The sequence below is a fragment of the Macrotis lagotis genome, chromosome X (assembly GCF_037893015.1).
Source record: "Macrotis lagotis isolate mMagLag1 chromosome X, bilby.v1.9.chrom.fasta, whole genome shotgun sequence".
In the NCBI taxonomy this organism is placed as follows: Eukaryota; Metazoa; Chordata; class Mammalia; order Peramelemorphia; family Peramelidae; genus Macrotis; species Macrotis lagotis.
This window is the reverse complement of record NC_133666.1, coordinates 273047924-273069566: the sequence shown is the minus strand read 5'-3', so window position 1 is coordinate 273069566 and position 21643 is coordinate 273047924. Positions and strand designations below refer to the sequence as shown.

At 34.1% G+C, this 21643-nt stretch overlaps 1 pseudogene; it reads right to left on the bottom strand.

Annotated features, from left to right (window-relative positions):
- Positions 1–334: 334 nt before the first annotated feature.
- LOC141499029 (eukaryotic translation initiation factor 3 subunit J-like) lies at positions 335–913 on the bottom strand (annotated as a pseudogene).
- Between the last annotated feature and the right edge of the window lie 20730 nt (positions 914–21643).

Here is a 21643-nt window from a genome sequence, read left to right as displayed (position 1 = left end):
ATAGCATCAATGACAGCATTATTAAGATTTCTTTTACTGTGACTTAATAGCATCTGAGCTTCCTAATTTTAACTTCTTGTTAACAAGAACCAAGTTCTCCATTGCATTAATACCTAAGTGTCAAGGGATTGAGTTAGCAATAGAAAGATGCAATGCTTTTGATTGTAGTATTTCACAGAACTGAAAGGAAAGGAAATTGTTACATTTTGAAGGGACTAGGGACAATAGAAGACAATGGCAGAAAAGTTGAAATGTCACATGAAATATTAAAATCTTGCACTTATGCACCATCAAAGTCTGCAACATCTTTCTTTCTTTGTAAACAAATTCACTTCTAGGAACCACACTTTGGGGGAGGGGATTTGCTTTGATTTTCTTGTATCTGTTTTTCACTGCATAGCATTGTCAATGAATGAGTAATCTTTTTCAAGTCAACAATTTTCAATTAAATACACACATCTCAAACTAAGACTTCCAATAAACTGATATATTATGGAGATTTTTCATACTATGTAAATTTTACCTTTTAGTAATTTGCCAACTCTGAGAAGTCATCTCTTGAAGAGAAATTCATGACATCTATTTCTAAGACTTTGTTTTTAACCACAAAGGTTTAAAATTGCTCATTCAAGGTCTACCTCTTCCAATAATTTCTTTAGTCATAGTTTACCTGTTAATTTTTCTTCCAGTTTAAGCACCTTGATTCTTCAAACTCTTCCAAACTTTTCTTAATTTCTTCTTGTCTTTTCTTCTGTTGTTGCTCTGCCTCTGATTTTCTCTGCTATTTTCTTCTTTTCTGAAACTTTTGTTTCTGGCTTTGCTTCTGTCTCTTTTCTTCTTCTTCTTCTTCTTCATCATCATCATCATCATCATCATCATCATCATCATCATCATCATCATCATCATCCCAGTTTTACTTGACATCACCATACTTACTTTCATCCTCACAATATTACCCAGGAGCTTCTGCCTTCCCCCACTCCCACCTTCTTCACTGACTCCTCTACTGAGAACATGTCCATACCTCAGGAGTCCAAGTCCCCTGTAGCTGCCATCTTATTCTGGGTGAGTTCAAGAAGGAAAGAAAGGGGAAGAAAAGCAAGAGAGGGCAAGTGGGGAGTCAGCAAATAATTTCTTTCTGACCAATTCAGGGCATACTGGACTGATATCAATGCATTGTTGGAAGAATTGTGAACTGATCCAGCCTTTCTGGAAAGCAATTCAGAACTAGGCTCAAAAGGCAATAAAACTGGGCATACACTTTGATCCAAGAATATCACTACTAACTTTACATCTTAAAGAAATCACAAGAAAGGTAAAAAATCCACATATACAAAAAATTTTAGCAGATCTTTTTATAGTGGCACAGAACTGAAAATTGAGGGAATACCCATCAATTGGGGAATGGCTGAACATACTGTGGTATATAAATGTGATGGAGTCCTACTGTTTTATAAGAAATCATGAGGGGTGGAACATCAAAAAAAACCTGGAAAGATGTGCATGAACTGATGCTGAGTGCAATGAGAAGAACTAGCTTTTCATTGTTCATGTTAACAGCAACATTGTGTGAAGATCAACTATGATGGACTTGCTCATCTAAGCAGCACAATAATCAAAGACAATTCTAGAGAACTTGAGAAAGAACTATGGAGTCTGAATACAGACCAAAGTTTATTTTTCAATTTTTAAAAATTTCTTTTATGTTCTTTGGTTATATTTTCCTTCTCATTTTCTTTCTTTTTTGTTCTGATTTTCTTTCACAATATGATTAATATATAAATATATTTAACATAGTTATGCATATATAACCTATATTAGATTTCCCTCTCTGAGGGAGAGAGGGCAGGCAAGGAAAGGGGAGGAGAAATGTGAAACTCAAAAAGCCTACAAAGAAATGATTGTTGAAAGCTACTTTTGCATATAGTTGGAAAAATAAAGACATTTTAAAAAATAGTAACTTTCTATAGCTAGAGATTTTTGTTGTAGTTTTTTTTTGCTCATTTTGATACATGAGTTTTATTCCTTGGGCATGGGGGTATAATCCAAGTTTTTTGTGCTGGGGCCTGTTCTCTGGTTCTAGAATTATCTCTCTGGAATTTTTTTTGTATTTTTTTGGGTTTGTTTTGTTTTGTTTAGTGTAACTCTACCCAGACCTGCTTCCTACACTAATCTCAAACTTTGCCTTCATAGCTGGGGTTGGGAACCTCACTGGAGGTCTACTATAACATTAGAGTTTCCCATTGATGTTCAGGTCTCCTGCCTATGCTGGGCTATACTTCCCTTTATACACACGAGACAGATCTTTACTGAAATTCCTCCAATATATCTTTAGTTGAGAAATTGTTTCACTCTCTTTTTATTGATGGTTCTGTCACTTTAGAACTGATTGAAGTCCTCATTTAAAATAGTTTTGGAAATGTTCTGGGTACTTCCTAGCTTTGTGCCACCATCTTGGCTCCACTTCAGTGATTCTTAAATTATCTCTCTTTTAGCCGTTTACTGGATCAGTTGTTTTTGATATTACATATAATTTATTATTATAATTATTCTGATTTTGTTCTAATATTTTCAGTTATTTTACAGAGTCATTGGTTTCTCATGGTCTATTCTTATTTTGGGACACTTCATTCTTGTACAAAATTTATGATTTTTCTCTTCTAAACCATTTGTCTTTTGATTTTTTCCTAAAGAACTTTAATTTTTAAACTTTTGCTTCATTTCTCTAGTTAGGGTATATGTGTATATGTATAATTGCTGCATAATATTTGTACATACTCATTTGTATATACAAGTGAATATATATATATATATATATTTAATAACATTTTATATTACTATGTCTGCAACTTTAATTCCTAAATAGAGTTTTTCGTTAAATCCAGTAACATAATGGACTTTCAGTAACGTGAATTTCCTAGCTTGTTTTCACCCTGGGTTCTCTAGGTCTATGTTCTGCTTTCTACCTCCTACAGGTTGATCTCAACATCCCACTAGATTATACTATTTGATTGGTGAGAGAGCAATCTTTAAACACAATAGGTGCCTCTTTATAGGGTTTTTACAAAGAAATGGGAAACAAATTGAGCAGTTGGTGAGGAATATTGCTGCACTTAGCTTTGCACATTACTTAGTTTGTGTCTCCCTTTTGGGGAATTTTATTTTATTACTACATTCTCTCATGATCCAGACAGTCAGAGAACAACATTTTTCAATACATAATGAATACATCATACCTTCAATCCTCTGAATGCTAAGGCTACTCTGTTCTTCTATTACTTTATTCATTTGCCACTAACTCTGAGATTCTCCAGAACATAAGTCCCTTCTTTGGCCACTATTCCTCTACATATTTTGTTTCCTCCATTAGATTTTAAGTTCTTTAAGGTAAGAGCCTGCCTTCACATAGTAAGAACTCCACAAATGCTTCTCCTCCATCCCATTCATTACTTCAGACCTTGTTCCTTTTGGTTTGAATTATGTAGTATCTCCTCAGGGAATGAAAAATTAAAGGCATTCATTCTAATAGGAATATGAAAGAACTAAGGTCACAAGATTAATTATTGATTAAGACCAACTTAACTGACTTTCAGACCAACCTCTTTCCATGATACCAGACATCCACTAAGTCTTATTCACATAAGCAAAGAAATTTAGACTCATTTTCCTTTTGGAATTGATAAAACTTCTTTTGTTCTAGGTACTAGGTTAAGTACTGGAAATTTTAAGAAACTGAGGCAGAGATAGAGAAAGATAGACACAAAGATAGAGAGAGAGGCAAAGAGAAAGATAAGAGAGATAAATAGAGAGACACAGTCAGACAATCATTCAGAAAAGCAAATAGAGATTAAGAAACATAGAGACAAAGATAAAAGCCAAGATCAAGACACATATATAGACACAGAGAGATGCAATGACAGAAATAGAAAGAGGGAGAGACAAAACACAGTGAGGAAGAGTTAGGGACAGAGACAGAGGTAGTGAAAGAGAGAGAGAGATGCATAGATAGAAAAACAGAGAATGGGACAGAGACAAGTAGAGATAAAGAAAACAAGACAGTGATATAGACAAAGTAAAAAAACAGAGACAGAAACAAAGACAGATCAAAAACATAGAGACAATGCCGGAGAGAGAGAGAGAGAGCTAATATAGAGATCTAGACAAAAAAAAGAGAAAGAGGAGAGGAGAGGAGGGGAGGAGAGGAGAGGGGAGGAGAGGGGAGAGGAAGGGATGGGGGGGGGGAGACACTAATCAGAAAATTAGTTGCAACATAATAACTTTTAAACCAGAAAACCTTTTGAAGACTCTTTTGACAAAATTACAAATCCTTGATCTATTTCAGTATTTCTTGAGTAAAGTATCTGGTCAATTTTATCCCTTACTCTAATTAAAGAATAAATGTATCTGGACATCTGGGGGCAGAGTCAAGATGACAACATGAAGATAGCAAGTTCTTGGAGCTTTTCCTGAAACAAATTAAAATGAAGTTTCTTAACAGACCCTAAAATGATAGAATCCACCAAAAAAAAGTGAAGCAAGCTATTAACTCAAGATAACGTGGAGGAACTTCACTGAAGGTTTATCTCACATGGGTAAAACAGGAGTATAGCCTAACATAGGTGGAAGAACTGGAAAGTTAATGGCAGACTACTAGCCACAGCGAAATGTACATCTAGGCTCTGCAAGTCAGAAAGCACTGAAGGTACCAACACCAACTCCAGGTTGGGCTACCAAAACGTAGGAGGGTCAGGGCTGGGCTACCAAAACATAGGGAATAAAACACTAGCAGCAGAAATGCCAGAAGAAAGTAGTAAAGGAGGGACCACCCACCAGTCCCAGCTCAAAAACTGAGGGCTGTGCCTCATTTTTCCCAGAAGCAGAATTCAACTATGAAAAAAGAGAGCAAAAACAACCCCCAAAATATAAAACATAACCCCCTAAACATAAAAATATACTCTTCTGAGAGGAACAATAAAAATGTCATCTCAGAAAAAGAAAGAAGTGACAAAATGCCTATAAGTGAAGGCTCAAAGGGATTTATAATAAATCCAAATCCAAAAAGACCTCTTGAAAAAGCTCAAAAAAAGAATTTTCAAAAATAAAGAAGAGGGGAAGAAAAATGGAGAAAAGAAAAAGAGTTTAAAGAATGAAAGAAATCAATTTTTTTAAAAAGTAAAATTAATGAATAGGAAAAGAAAAGAAGCTCATCTGAGAATAAAATTAGTCATCTAGAAAAGAAAACACAAAAGCTAACTTAAGAAAATAAAGATGAAGGCAGGAATTTCCGGTAACTCATGCCCCCCCCCCCCAAAATTACAAAAGCTGTCAAATTATGACTCTAGTCAAAATCTAGAGGGGAAGAATCCACAGAAAGACTGAGTGATACAATTTCTTAGTCCAAGACAACTTAGAATATCTCTGGGACAGGTCTATTCCACCGGGACCCAAGGTTGGAAAAAGCCACAGTGAGCACAGTCCAGCCAGGTCCCTGGGTCCATGACAGAAGGGGGCAGTTTAATCATTGGGAATATCTGGAAAGGGTGGTGAGATAACCCTGCCTTACCAGAGTGATTGAGGAATGGAACTATGACCTCAGAGTAGCCCTGTGATGAGAACTTTGTCCCCCAAATCCCCCAAAGCCTTGGAATGGCGGTAAATCAGTCATAGGCTGAGGAATGAACAAATAACAGAAAAAGAAGAATCTCACCATAGAAAAATTACTTTGGTCCAATGGAGGACCAAAATACATACTCAGATGTCAACAAAATCAAAGTTTCTGTATCCAAACCTCCAAGAGAAATAGAAAATGGCTCAGGCTATGGATGATCTAAAAAAAAAAAAGACTTTGAAAAGCAATTAAGGGAGGTAGAGGAAAAAATTGGGAGGAGAAATGAGAGAGAGAGAGAGAGAGAGAGAGAGAGAGAGAGAGAGAGAGAGAGAGAGAGAGAGAAGGAAAGTACTGGGAGGAAGAGAAAGGAGAGGAAGAAGGGACTAAGATATTTCACATAAGAGTCAAGAAAAAGTTTTGACAATGGAGTGGATTGGAGGAAGGTGAGGGGGCAATGATTAAGTCTTCATTTTCATCAGATAAACCATGAAAACCAAGTCAGCAATTTGGTGAAAGAAATTCAGAAAAATATTGAAGAAAATAATAAGTTAAAAACCAGTTTAGGACAAATGGAAAAAAGCAACACAAAAGGCAAATGAGGAGAAGAATTCTTAAAAAGCAGAATTGGCCGGTTGCAAAAGGAGATAAAAGGATCTCTGAAAAAAATACTTCCTTCAAATGAAGAATGGAACTAAAGGAAGCTGATGACTTTGTGAGAACTCAGGAAGAAATAAAACTATACCAAAAAAACCCAAATTAGAAGAAAATATGAAATATCTCATTGGAAAAATAACTGACCTTGAAAACAGATCCAACAGAGATGATTTAAAAATTATTGGGCTGCCCGAAAGTCAAATCCAGGAAAAGAGCCTAGACTTCATATTTCAAGAAATAATACAGCAAAATTACCCTGAGATGCTGGAAGCAGAGGGTAAAAAAGAAATTGAGGGAATTTACCAATCGCCTCCTGAAAGAGATTACAAAAGAAAACCTTTCAGGAATATTCTAGCCAAATGTCAAAACTCACAAGTCAAAGAGAAAATATTAAAAGCTGCCAGAAACAAGCAATTCAAGTACCTTGGCTCTATAGTCAGGATTACACAGGATCTGTCAGTACCTACATTGAGGGCCCATAGGTCTTGTAAAATGATATTCTGGAAGGCAAAAGATCTTGGTTTACAACAGAGAATAAGCTACCCAGCAAAACTGCACATCCTCTTTCAGGGGAAAAGATGGACTTTCAATGCAACAAGGGAATTTCAAATTTTCCTATTGAAACAACCAGAGTTGAACAGAAAGTTTGATCTCCAAGTACAGGAATCAGGTGAACCAGAGAGGGATGGACGAGAAAGATTGACAATGAATAACTTAATGATGTGGAACTGCTTGTATTCCTGCATGAGAAGATATTGATAGTTCATATGAACTTTCTCATTCATAAGAGCAATTAGAAGGAGCATTTATAGACAAGGCACAGAAAGGAACTGAATATAATGGTATAATATAATAAAAAGATGGAGATGGGTGATAAAGGAAAGTGCTGGGAGGAAGGGAAAGGAGAGGAAGAAAGGGCTAAGGTGTTTCACATAAAAGTCAAGAAAAAAGCTTTGACAATGGAGTGGAATGGGGAAGATGAGGGGGAATGAGTAAGTCTTTATTCTCATCAGAAATAACTCAGAAAGGAAATAACATACACACTTAATAGGGTATAGAAATCTATCTCAACCTGGAGAAAAATGAGAGGAAAGGGACAGGATAAGGGGGGATGGGGGGAGGGAAAGTGGGGACTAGGTGGTAGAGGGGAGGGAGGATAGTGGCAGAAGGTACTCAGATATAACACACTTCTGGATAGGAACAGGATGAAAGGAGAGAGAGAATGGAATAGATGAGAGTGGGGAGGTATAGAGTAGGGAAATACAACTAGTGATAGCACATGTGGGAAAAAATACTTAAACAAATTCTCTAGCAGCTATAATGGGGAAGGCAACTCATCCCAGAGAGAGAGCCTTTGTACACAGACTGAAGTACAATTTTTTTTCTCTCTTACTATTCTTAAGGCTTCTCATCCTTTTTTGGGGGGGAAGTGGATTTATGATTACTCTCACAAGATGATTACTGTTATAAAATAAATAAAGCATGTAAAAAAAAAGAAAAATCAAGGACCACCATCAACAACAGCTGCTGCTACTACTAATACTACTCTCACCACCACTACATACTACTACTACTACTGCTGCTGCTGCTACTACTACTACTACTACTATCACTACTACTACTACTACTACTACTACTACTACTACTACTACTACAAGGTAGAGTAAGATGGAACAAAGTGAAGAATCTAAATGATTCTGTAGGAAGATTTGATGGGGGAGAGGACACTTTCATCTAGGGAGACAGGAAAGAAAAGAATCAAGAAAGACTTCAATCTCTACGTGTCCATTTGGGATTTTCTTGGCAGTGATACTGGGATGATTTGCCATTTTCTTCTCCAGATCATTTTTAAAATAAGGAAACTGAGGCAAACAAATTTAAATGACTTGTCTAGGGTCACAAAGTATCTGAGACTGGATTTGAAATCATAAAGATGAGTCTTCCTGACTCCAGGCTCATCAGATATCTATGCACTCAGGAACCACCTAGCTGTCCCTCCATGGAAGAAATAAGATCTAAGAGAAGTCTAGAAGGGAAGGAGATCTGCACAAGAGACAGATAGAAATCAATGACTAGATCAGAAAGTGACTAGTAGTAACTAACTCTAGTCATAGCCTGAGAGTTAGAAGTCATAGAAATGAATAGTCCAACAGGCTCATTCTACAGAATATGACCTGCACAGGAACACACAGATTAAACAAAATTAAAAAATCAGGATTTGAATCTAGATTCTCTAACCCTCTTTCTCTTTTTAAAAATATTTTTATAGTGTCTTTTATTTTCTCCAATTACATGTTAAAATAAATGAGTTTAAAAAACAAAAAGAAAAGAAAACCCTAAAAATTATAATTGGACAAATGGAAATTAATGATTCTATGAGACAACAAGATTCCATCAAAGAAAAGATCGAAAAATAAAATTAAATATAATGTCCCTCTTGGGAAAAACAATCTAGAAAATAGTTCCAAGTGTGATAATTCATCAATTATAAGTCCTCTTAATAACCACAATCAAAAAGGGAGGAAAACATCAATAAAGAAATCATGGAAAACTGTCCTAATATCCTGGAATATTAGAATAAAATTGTCTTTGAAAGAATCCATTGATCACCCCCAGAAGTAGATCCTATAATGAAAATTCTAGAGAATATTGTAGCTAAATTTCACAATTTTCAGCTAAAAGATAAAAACACTAAATTTGGTCAAAGAAAAACAATTTAAATACCAATACCAAAGAGAGGGTTACACAGGATTTATAAGCCTCAACATTTAAGTATCAAGCACCGGGAACATGATATTCTAGAGACCAAAAGAGCCTGGGTTATAACTAAGAATCAACTACCATGCAAACTCAGCATATTCTTTCAGGGGAAAAGTTGTTTAAAGAAATGGAGGACTTTCAAACTTAAATGATAAAAAGATCAGAACTGAACAGAAAATTTGAATTTCAGATACAAGAGGTACATAAAAAGTCAAACAAAAAAGAAGAAAAAATGTTAGTCAATAAGACTAAAGGGGAAGAAAGTACCTCTAATTTTTTTATTGGTTTTATTTATTTTTATTTTTCACTCAGATGCACATGTATATTTTTGTTACAAAATGTCCTTCCACCCTCACTTCCCACTCCCTTCCCCTCATCAAGGAACAGTCAAGTTATTTTTGATAAATATGTTTAAAGAATAATCATTTTTGGTATGAAGAATTAGGATTAAGGAAAAATATAAAAAAAAGATAATGTTATAAAGCATTCATCATATTTTGAAGGGCTGCTTTTTTTGTTTTTGTTTTTGTTTTATGGGTTTGTTTTTCTTCCTCTGGATGGGGATAACCTTGCCCATAACTGGTCTAATACAGTTGTCCTAGCTCTCTGAACTACTGAGAGGAGCTGCTTGAATCAAGTTTGATCATCTCAAGATATTGTTGTTAATGTGTACATTGTTGCGTTGATTCTGTTCCTTTACCTCAGCACAGGATCTTATGGTTTCTTATGGAGCAATAATCTATAGTATTCATATACCATAACTTGTTTAGCCATTCCCTACCTGATCGGCATCCCCTCAATTTCCAATTCTTTGTCACTACAAAAAAGAGTTGCTATGAATATTTAGGAACTAGTAGGACTTTTTCTATTTTTTTTATGATTTCTTCTGGATATAGACCTAGAATTGAAATTGCTAGGTACAGGTTATGAAGAGTTTTATTGTTTTTTGGGCAAAGTTACATATTGCTTTCCAGAATGGTTGGATCGGTTCACAACTTCATAAGCAATGCATCAATGTCTCAGTCCTTCCACAACCTCTCCAACTTTGATCATTTTCTCTTTTTCTCATCTTGGCCAATCTGATAGGTGTGAGGTAGTACCTTTTAATTTGCATTTCACTAGTCATTATGTTTTGGAGAATTTTTTCACATGGTTATATATATATATATATATATATATATACATATATATATATATATATATATATATATAGCTTAAATTTCTTCATTTGAAAACTTTATTCATATCCTTTGACCTTTTATCAATTGGGGAATACTTCTAACTCTTGAGAATTTTATTTCTCTTAAGATAGTTGAAAGAAACATAATTAGACAGAGTTTAAGGGTATAAATTGATCGTGAAGTGATAGTACTTTAGTTCATGAGAGTCCTATTTCTTTTGGGAAAGCTGAATGGAGCATATTTCAACAGACAATATGGTTACAATTTGTTCATATTGGTTGCAATGCCTATGACTCTTATCCTTCTCTCAAGACAGTTGAAAAAATTATACATAGGGGGTTGGGGTACAAAACAGGGACAAAAGCAAAACAAAACAATAAAGCCATGAAAAAAGAGTTATACTGGGAGGACAAAGTAGAGGCATTAATGAATAATTAACAGCACATAAAGGCACAAAGGGTCCATTATAGCAGAGGAAAAGAAGAGAGAGTCTAAAAACTGAGTTGACTCAAAAAGGGAATATTTATACATCCCCAATTTATTTTAGGAGGGAAAAGTGGAAAGGACATTGTGAGGCAAACAACATTCTGAAACAAAACAATGGTGAGGAGTGATAAGGGGAAAGGAGAGATAAAAGTACAAATAGGGAAGATAGGATGAAGGAAAATTTATATTGTTTCTCTCTTGTGATCTTTTCCCCTTCTAATTCTTTTGTCTCAGCATGTCTAAGATGGAAATATGTTAAATATTATTATACATGTACAATTTACATTGGATTGGTCATAATAATGGGGAGGGGGAAGGGTTAATAAAAGGTGGAATGAAATTTCTAGCCAAGATGACAGAGAGAAGCCAGGAACTTTCTTAAAAGCTCCTGGATTCCTTTCAGGAAAAAAAAAATCATCAAACTTCTAAATGGATTTTGGAGAGACAGAACCTACAAAAGAATAGAGTGGGACATCTTCCAACAAGGTCTGTCACAGGGGAGATCGAACTTATTCAGGGTAAAAAAACAAAAAGCCCAGCACACAGGTGGTGGGTTAAAGCAGGGACTAACCCAGGGTTTTTGGTTGCAGGAAAGATCTCGTGTAAAGGCTCTTGGAGTTAGGACTTGGCAGGCTGGCTGCAGAGGGCAGATTAGAATTCCAATTCAGATGACAGAGGCCGCTTTTCAGCTGGCACAGTTGAACTGGACATCCTGATAAGAACAGAAAGCCCCTGGCATTCCCAGCCCAGAGGGCCTAAGCTAAGCTACTGGAATTCAGGTGCAGATAACCTAAAGAAAACTCCAAGTGTTCTCACTATTCCCAATGGCCCAGGGCATGTGTGGTTGGCAACTCCAATGCAGATGGTCAGGAGAGAGAGTCACTGACATTCCTTCTTTCAGAATAAAATCACCACTGCATAGAGTTGGTTAAATAAATTTAAAAAAAAGAATTCAAAAAAGAAATATTTAAATAAAAATTAAAAAAAGAATATGAGCTACTTAAGGGAAGGAGTGATGTTTTGTCTTCCTTTGTAACTATTCCCAGTGCTCAGCTCAATTCTTTTATTTTTATTTATTTGTTTTTCCAACAACATGCAGAAATCAATTTTTTGCAGAATTTTGAGTTTTGCATTTTCCTTCCTTCCTCCCTCCCTCCTTTTCCTCTCTTCTCCCCCTGACAGAATGCAATCTAATATAGTCTCTACATGTGTAATTATGCTAAACATAGATCCCTATTAATAATATTATGAAAAAAGAATCAAATCCAAGCAGAAGAAAAAAGAAGCATTAGAGAGGAAAAGTGCTACATAAGATAGCTTTTAAAAATTGAAGATAAATTAAATCCAAAAGTTCTCTCTCTGGATATAGATGGTTTGTTCAATCACAAGTTCATCATAGCTGATAATCACCCAATGTTGTTGTATATAAAATGGTTCTTCTCATTCCACTCAGCATCAGTTCATGCAAGTCTTTCCAGACTACTCTGAAGTCCCATACCACATGATTACTTATAAGGCAAAGGATATGCTCCATCAAATTCACTTACCACTATTTGTTCAACTATTCCACAAGTGGTAGTTATTCCCTCTATTTCTAATTCTTTGACACCATGGAAAGAACTGCTATAAATATGCTTGTATATGGGGTATCTTTGGGATATAAAGCTAGGAGTTTCATTCTTGGATGAAAGGGTATGCAGTATCTTTAACTTTTTGGACATAATTACAAATTGTTTCCTAGAAAGTTTGGATCAGTTCATAACTCCATCAGCAGTGCATTAATGTCTCAGTTTTCTCACATTCCCTCCTACATTGATCATTTTCCTTTTTAATAGTATTGGCCAATCTAATAGGTGTAAGGTGGTAACTCAGGGTTGTTTTAATCTGAATTTTCATAATTAATAATGATTTGCCACAATTTTTCATATAACTATAGATAGCTTTAATTTTCTTATCTAAGAATTGTCTTTCTATATCACTTGGTGGATGACAGTTCTCTATATATTTTAGAAATTAATCCTTTAGCAGAAAAATTAGTTTAAAAATTATTTCTCATTTTACTGCTTTCCTTTTTGATTGTATTGTTTTGTGCAAAAAGTTTTCAATTTAATGCAATCAAAATTTTTCGTTATGGTTTATAATGTTTTCTATCTCTTCTTTCATGATAAACTGCTCACCTTTCAATAGATCAGAAAGTGAGAACAGTTTTTGGCACAAAATATGAACTGAAAAAATGCTTATTGACTGAAAAGTTTTTTTGTATTTTTTTCTCTAATTTTTCCTTTAATTTGATTCTTCTTTAACATGATTATTGTGGATGTATGTTCAAAATAGTTATACATCTATAATCAATATTGCTTTCTGTCAGGAAGAGGTAAGGAAGGGAAGGAGGGAGAAAAATGTGAAACTCAAAACCTTACAAAAATGATTATTGAAAACTATTTTTGTATGTAGTTGGTAAAATAAATACATAATTTTTTTAAATAAAAAGAAAAAGGTGGAACACAAAAGCTTTCAAGAGAATGAATGTTGAAAACTTATCTTTACATTCAATTGGAAAAAAAAGAATGAAAAAAAAGAAAAAAATGGTAGTCTTAATGTGAATTGAAGCGAAGTGAATTGAGCAGAACCAAAAAAGCATTATGCACATGAATAGCAACATTGAAGATGATCTATTGAGAATAACTATTGATAATTCTCAGTAATATAATGATCCAAGAAAAATCTGATGGACTTATGATGAAAATTTTTATCCATTCCTAGAGCAAGAGCTGGTAGAATCTAAATGAAGATACCTTATTTTCTTGGGGATTCTTTGATCTGTGTTTTCTTTCACAGAATGACTTTCATGGAGAAGTGACTCTCAACTATACCTGCATAACTTATTTCAGATTGCTTGCTCCCTTGGTTTGGGAGGGAGAGAGAATTTGGGACTCAAAATTTGAAAAATAATAATGTCAAAATTGCTTTTATATGGAATTTAGGAAAAATATTAAAGAACAAAAAATAGAAGAAATATAGCTTCACCATACCCCTCAATGGCCATAAAATCAGTTATCATTTCCTATGCATTCTCAAATATTTCTTGTATTTGTCTCTACACTTCTTACTATTTACATGAAGCAATAATCCTATTTCATTCGCTCATCACCTCACCCCTATATCAGACACTCCTAATTGAATTCTTTACTTCTATCATTTTCTGGGCGAGCTGCTAATATAAACTTTCTGAAGAATGTATGACTATGGTCTTTCATTTGATTAAGAAACTTCAATGACTCTTTATGTTTCCTTAGAATAAAATATAAATTACTCATGAATTGGTCGATCTGTTACCAGTCTCTGCCTTCTAGAATCCATTCTTTACACAGCAGTCAATGTAAAATTTTAATACATGAATCTGATGCTGCTCTGCTACTACTCAAAAGTCTATAGCATTCCTTATTGCCTTTAGAATTAAATGTTGAGCCTGATATTTAAGACTACCCACAATTTGTCTCTAAATTTTTAATCATTTTTCATTTCCCTTCATGTCTTCATGACTTCTCAATTGAACTCCTCATGGAATTTCTCACCTTCATTTTCAGGGTTTATGTTTGCTCACAGCCTCCAGATTCTGTCACCAGAGGTTCCACTTTACAGGGGGTACACCATTAACTCTTCATTTCCTGAGACCATGCTCTGCCACCAAGACATCTTTTCCTATTTCCCCCATCCCCTTTCCATTTATTTTTTCATTGACAATTAAATAAAATGGCTGTTATCATAGCTTCTAGAAAAGAGTTGGTTAAAAGACTCTCTCAACTGTTCACTCATAGCCTGACTAATTTGCCAGATCATAGTTCCTGTCTACCACTCCTTTATTAGAATATATTAGAATATAAGGCTGTGGACTATGTGCACTTTTGTATTTTCATTTCAAGGGTGCTAGGTTGAATTTAGATAGAGTACAAGGCCTGAATTTTGGAAGACTCAATTTTTTGATCTAAGATCCTACCTAAGAAACTTACTATCTGTGTGACACTGGACTTCATTTTCCTTAACTGTAAAATGAGCTAGAGAAGGAAATGGCAAACCACTCCAGAATTTTTGCAAAGAAAACCTGAAATTGTGCCACAAAGAGTTAGATATGAAGAAAAAAAATGGCTGAACAACATTTCCATTTTGATGGCTTAGCATAGAGGTTGGCAGGTAATTAGGGCTTTGTAATCCTTTAACTTTTATTTAATCCATGTAAAATCATTATTCTGAATGGTTTTATATAGCCTTTTCATAATGATAAAAGAGTCTATCACACAAAAATTTTAAGAACATAGAATTTAGAATGTTGAAATCAGAGGTACTTTTTCATGGACATTATTGGGGGTTTATTTATATTGATGTGTCTTTTTTGTTATGATTCAAATCGCTTTTATCAAGAGTAGAATAACTCCTTTTGTCTTTAGATTCTTTCAATTTCATTTTGCCTTTTGGTTCTAAGAAATATCAGCATTTTTGTTTCATAATTTCTTGAAATTGAAATATAATGTCTAGACTCCTTTGGGAGGTGGAATGGATGATGGCTTTCAGGTAGTCCATTGAGTCTTAAAATTTCTCTTTCTTATGTTTTCCAAGTCAGTATTTCTTCTTATCTATTGGAATTTTTGATTTCTCTTTGATCCATCCTATTTTTAATTAGGCATTTTTTTTGGCAAGGCAAATTGGGTTAAGTGGCTTGCCCAAGGCCACACAGCTATGTAATTATTAAGTGCCTGAGGCCAGATTTGAACTCAGGTAGTGTTGACCCACTGCACCGCCTAGCCACCCTGATTCATCCTATTTTTTAAGGGAGTTTGTTGTTAGGACCAGGTGTTATACCTTTTGTAAAAGAAACTCATTTTCCAGTTCTTTCTTTCATAGTCTCAATTCTTTTTCATTTTCTTCTTAAGCACTCATTTGATTGATAAAATTTCTACTCCTTTTTAAAAACTCTTTTGTTCTTCTTTTTCTAGAAATACACTTGAATTTATATCCAGGGATGACAGAGCCAAGATGCTATAATAGTAAAAGAAGGGACTCAACTGAATTTCCCTACAAATAATGTTAAAACAGCAATTCAAAATTACTTCTAAAGCAGAATAATCAATAAAAGGATGGTATGAAATATTTTTCCAGCCCAATATAACTTAGAAAGTTGGCAGGAAAAATCAGTCTCACTGGGGTGAGAGTGGAACACAATCCAGCATAGACCTTGCCCTGGCAAGCCAGAACAGGCCTTTGGGTCATTTAATTGGCAGTGATCATGGTTTCTGCAGTTTTCAATAGACAAATGGCAATGGAGTCAAACAATTGGTCAGAAAATTACAAAGGAATTTTTGCCATCACTATGAGCAGGATTATGTTTCATTGTCCATATGCAACTCTGGGTCACAATCCCAAGGAGAGAAGGAACACTAATATGAATTAGGTCCTTTGTAATAATTTCAGAACAAAAAAAAAAAAAAATGTGTGCTTGTGTTCACCCATAGACTTAGAATGTAGGCCAGAAAAGCAGTGTTTGTACTTCTTGTTAGATCACACCATCTCGGAACAGAAAATTTACAGTCACCAAGAACTAGCTCTGAAATGAACTCCACAAAAATACCTGAAGTTTGAGACAGTGCCCCTTTCATACTATGAATAGAATCCACTGTCTTGAGCTTCAGGTTTTTTACCATAAAAGTAAAAAATCAAGAAATAGCCTGGAAAGTAAGTAAACAACAACAAAAGGGAAACTGATCAAAGAAATTTACTATGAGGACCAGGATGATCAGAATACAAATTTAAAAGAAGACAGTAGTTTCAAAACAGTTACATGCAAAACCTCAAAGAAAAATGTGAATTGGTCTAGGAAAATCTTTTTAAAAAGGATTTTAAAAATAAAGAAAAAAGTAGAGGAAAAATTGGAAAAAGAAATGAAGATGGAGCCACAGTCAATACAAGATTTAGCAGTTTCTATATGAAAGGATTAAAGAATATCAAGAATATAGTATTCTGAAAGGTAAAGTAGCTATGATTAAAACCAAAAATCAACCCAACAATGAGTCATATAAGGGGGAATGTTCTGTAGTAGAATGCAATCTCCTTGATGTCAGTTATCTATTTGCTCTTTGCATTTCTTATACCTAGGAGAGAACTTAGAGATATAGTGTTGAAGGTATAGAGTGCTTATTGAATATGTCCTGAGAGAAACTTCTTTCCCTTCAAATAGCCATATATATATAATAAACACATGATATAATAATTTTAGCTCTTTCATTAATATTCAAAAGGGTTAATTCAATGTAGTATATTAGATTTTGCACATAAGAACCAGTAATATAGTTGCAAAATGTGTTACAATTTAGAAGACTTACATTTATTAATTTCTTCATTAACAATTCCTAAAATAGTTGTAATTAATAGACCTAGATATATCTCATTCAATCTGTACAAACCTTTTCTACCAATAAAATAAAATGGAAAAAAACTAGTTATTGCAAATTGACTTTTTTCCCTACAGTCAAAAGAAAGAGGCAAAAAAGTCTCATTTCTGTGCTGCTACTGTATGCATTTTTTTCCCACACAGGTCTACGTCATAGCTGCAGAAACTTTAAGATTCTTTAAAAAGTATGTACAAAATTAGGTGAAGGGTAAAATTATGAATTTCCCACTTGGAAGAAAGTGGCTTAAATTCTATCCAATTATTTGCCATGACAACCAGCTAAACACAAAAGGGTTGGAATGGATGTAGAGTACTGCCTCTATAATCATCACTGTATGTCCTTCAAATCATGGATATGCAGCACCGCTATCCCCAGCTACTTCAGGGCCATAAGCCTACACGGTAATTACATGCTTTGGAACACTCCACTTAAGTGCATCAATAATATAGTGAGCGAACGTGTTCTTTAATTCTGCACCTGTAAATGGAGGGAAAAATAAAGAAAATATCTCCATCAAAAATTGAAAAAGAAATTAGACAACAAAATCATTTTAACCTGTTTCTGTTAGTTCTCATGTCAAAGTTCGGGAGATTATTAATTCAAAGTTTCTCATAAATACAAACAAATGCCAAAAAAACTAAAACTAAGATGTGGAAATTTATGTAAAATATAGATAGATAGATAGATAGATAGATAGATAGATAGATAGATAGATAGATAGATAGAAAGATATAGCCTTCACAGAAGAATGTAGGAAATATGAGAAACTCCAAATCAAGGCTGACATTCTGTCTATAATGCAGAAAATTGTTCCCTGAATTGTAGAAAGTCACTGCTATTTTTTGCCCTTAATGCCTATATTTAACTGTTATTAATGGGAATTTAGAAGAGAACATCTTCTGCTGATCAGTGACTTCTGAACACAAAAGAAAAGAGTTAAAAATGTCAGTTCATCTCATAATTGTACTATTATATAAATGAATTGTTATGTTGTATATTATATATGAAATTTTATAAAGATATCCCATTCAATATAGAATATAGAATAATATCTATATAGTGTTTAAATTGTATATATATATGCATAGGTATCACATTTATTGATATACAAATGTATATTTAATCAAAGATTTAGATAAATGCATGCATAAATATATGTTTGTGTACATTCATATATGCATAAGAATATTTGTATATGGGAATTTATGCATTTCCCATGATCACAAAACTAGTGTGTATCAAAATGAAGACTTGAACTTACTTCAAACCTTATACTCTTTCTACTATCCTCATACTCTCTATGAGATATTTATATATATATGTGTGTGTGTGTGTATGTGTGTGTGTTTGTGTGTATTTTGTATACACATACACACACACACACACACACACACACATATATATATATATATATAAATAATAGATGGATGGATGGATGGATGGATGGATGGATGATGGAGGCAGCTAGGTGGTTCAGTGATAAAGCGCTGGGACTGGAGTCAGGAAGATCTTACTTCAATTCTAAATGTGTGAACCTGGGCAAGTCGCTTAACTTCTGTTTGTCATAATCCTTTGGAGAAGGAAATATCAAATCATTTCAATATCTTTGCAAAGAAAACCCGATGAACAATATTGGCATGTTTTTGTCTATGGGGTCACATAGAGTTGGACACAACTGTATGACTAAGGAATGAAGAAACATAGACCTTCTACTTTGCCTTTCACTTCAATCTATTCTCCATTCATTCACTAAAGTGATTTAGTGAGCAGGTCCAATCTTGTCACCAATTTCCCTCATTACCACCACTACCACCACTCCAGACACCTTCAATAAACTCCAGTAGTTTCCTCTAGGATCAATAACAACAATTACAACAGTTACTGCTGCTGATGCTGATGCTGATGCTGATGCTGATGATGCTACTACTACTACTAATATTGCTGCTGCTGCTGCCTGCTCTGCTACTACTATTATGATTATTACTATTACCAGTGCTATTACGATTATTCTATTCCTACTTTTCCATTCTTATACTTTGATAACCTACACCCTTTGATTCAGTGACACAGGCTTCCTGGCTTTTCAAGGGATAAAACACTCCATTTTTCAGTTCTGGGAATTTTCTTTACCTATGCCTGAAACTTTCTTCCCTGTTTATTCAAACTACTAAACTCCTTGACTTCCTTTAAGTCCAAACTTAAATTCTACCTTCTATGGAAAGGTGGCTTCTTTCACTCCAGTCATTCCTTTTCATTCTAGATTGGAGCTTTCCCCATTTTTATTATATACATCTTGCTTTGTGTATACATATACATATATGTATATGTATATGTTTCTGTGCTGTCTTTTTCATTAGATGCTAAGCTCCTTGAAGTTAGAAATGATCTTTTGACTCTTTTTGTATCCCCAATGCTTGGCATAGTGCTTAGTACATAGTAGTCATTTAATTAATATTTATTGTTTGATTAGCTATATGTCCTTAAGTCTATGTGTAAAACACAAGAACTATACCATTAAAATTAATAAATTATGAGGTGTATTTACATATCATTTGCATACATATATACTATATAGGTGTATGTGCATATATAGTTTCTCTATTCATATATTTCTATTAGAAGCAAGACCCTTCTCAGAAATTTGGAATAACTATAATTCATTATAACAGAAAAGATATAAGTCAGGAATAATCAAGGAAAATAGTTGTTAAATCTCTGTTAGTGATCTCCTACTCAGACATCTCAAAATATGGAATCATATATGCAGACTATCAACAAGTTATTTGTCTAGTATGTTTAGCTAAGAATTTGTGAGGAAACATAAAGGAAATAATTCACACATAATCATCATAAATAATAATGATAATATCTGTTTCTTTGGAAAAGGAAATGTTTAGAGGTTATTTCTGGTTTCAGAGATTTCCAATAAAATGAACTGAGAATCCAGAATATACAGGATTTCAACATGAACTCTGATGTGTTTTCTTAAATAAAGAATATTGTTATTATGATGCAAGATCTCCCAAAAACTCAAAAAAATTCAAAAGCAACATGTAGCATGTAATTTGTTATTTTAGTTTGAGACCATAACTTGGTATTGTCATTGAGTCTGATTAATATTGGTTACCTCAAGTGTAACTGTATTTTCCTAGGACATCATATTTTGGTATTCAAAAATGCAAATTTCTAACCACATATCTTTTAAGTTAAACAATATACAGAAACTTTAGTTTCAATACCTCAGAAGTTGATTTTTTTTTAATTGTCTTAAATATTTGAGGGATGGTGCTAATTTTTTTAAAAAAGGAAAATTAAAATGTTGAGTGAGAGGCAGGAAGATATTTTCCAAAGAGAATGATCTTTAGTTTTTAAACTCACAAAATTACAGGGCTTTCAATTTGCATAATATTTGCAAAGCAATGTTAGACTCTTTCAACTCTCTGGGCAGAGTTTTGGGTTTGGAAAGATCTGAAGTTCTACCATTGGCTGGCCTTGCATTCTGAGAAGGCAAGGGTGCTGAATCACTGAGACACTGAAAGAATAAGTTATATAAAAAGAGAACCCTGTTATATATTAAATATATATATACATATATGTATATATTTAAAGAAGCTTCAGTCTTTGACAATATATTTTCCTCAGATAACAAATTTTAGATTCCTGATTTATCTTATTTTGATTATATACAAATTAATTTTTATCAGAAAGTTCTTATTAATTGATACTTCACTTCTTTTCCATTTCTGGGACCTAAAACAATAGACAGACATTTCATTTGCCATCAAGTAAAAGAATCCTCATTCATTTCAGAGGCATAGTAAACCAAGTTTAAGCAGGAGATATATTTTCCAGATGAATGATAAACCACTGAAAAAGGTGGTTCAGTGACGGAAGTGCCAACAAACCCTTTTCCAATGGTGACATGAATGATGCCTCAGTAAGATCTAATTAAAGGTACACACAGCAGGGGGAAAAATGGTAATGTTTAAGGCCCACTGTCCAAATGATCACAAATTCCAGGCTTTTTGCACTCTGGGACAGTAATTGGTAATATTAAAGCAAGGTAACTCTTAATACTTGCCAGATCACTTAATTTGCTTACCTCTGTAATCTTAATTACAATCCCAGCAAGAGTGTCACCTTTAGAACCAACAGCTGAATAAGGAATATAAATCAGAAAAGTAGAAACTATCTCTTGGTGTCATCTAGTGGCTACATTCCCTTACTGCATAAAAAAAATGTTAGACTAGTTTTCTGGAGTGAAGATGGTTTTATTACATTTGTTTCTGAGTGACTGGAGTGAAAGAAGCTGCCATTTTTAACAGACCAGAGGAGGTGAGTAACAATGAAGCCTTTCTCTGCTCTTCACCCTGGCCCTTCTGCTGGGTCTTCTTATAAGGTCAGGACACATCGATGGAAAGCCAGTTAACATCCATTGGTGTGAAGGTGCTGTCTGCTGCCCCATTTAGGTTGCATCACTGAGTGACTGGGGTTGTTAAGGGACATGCACA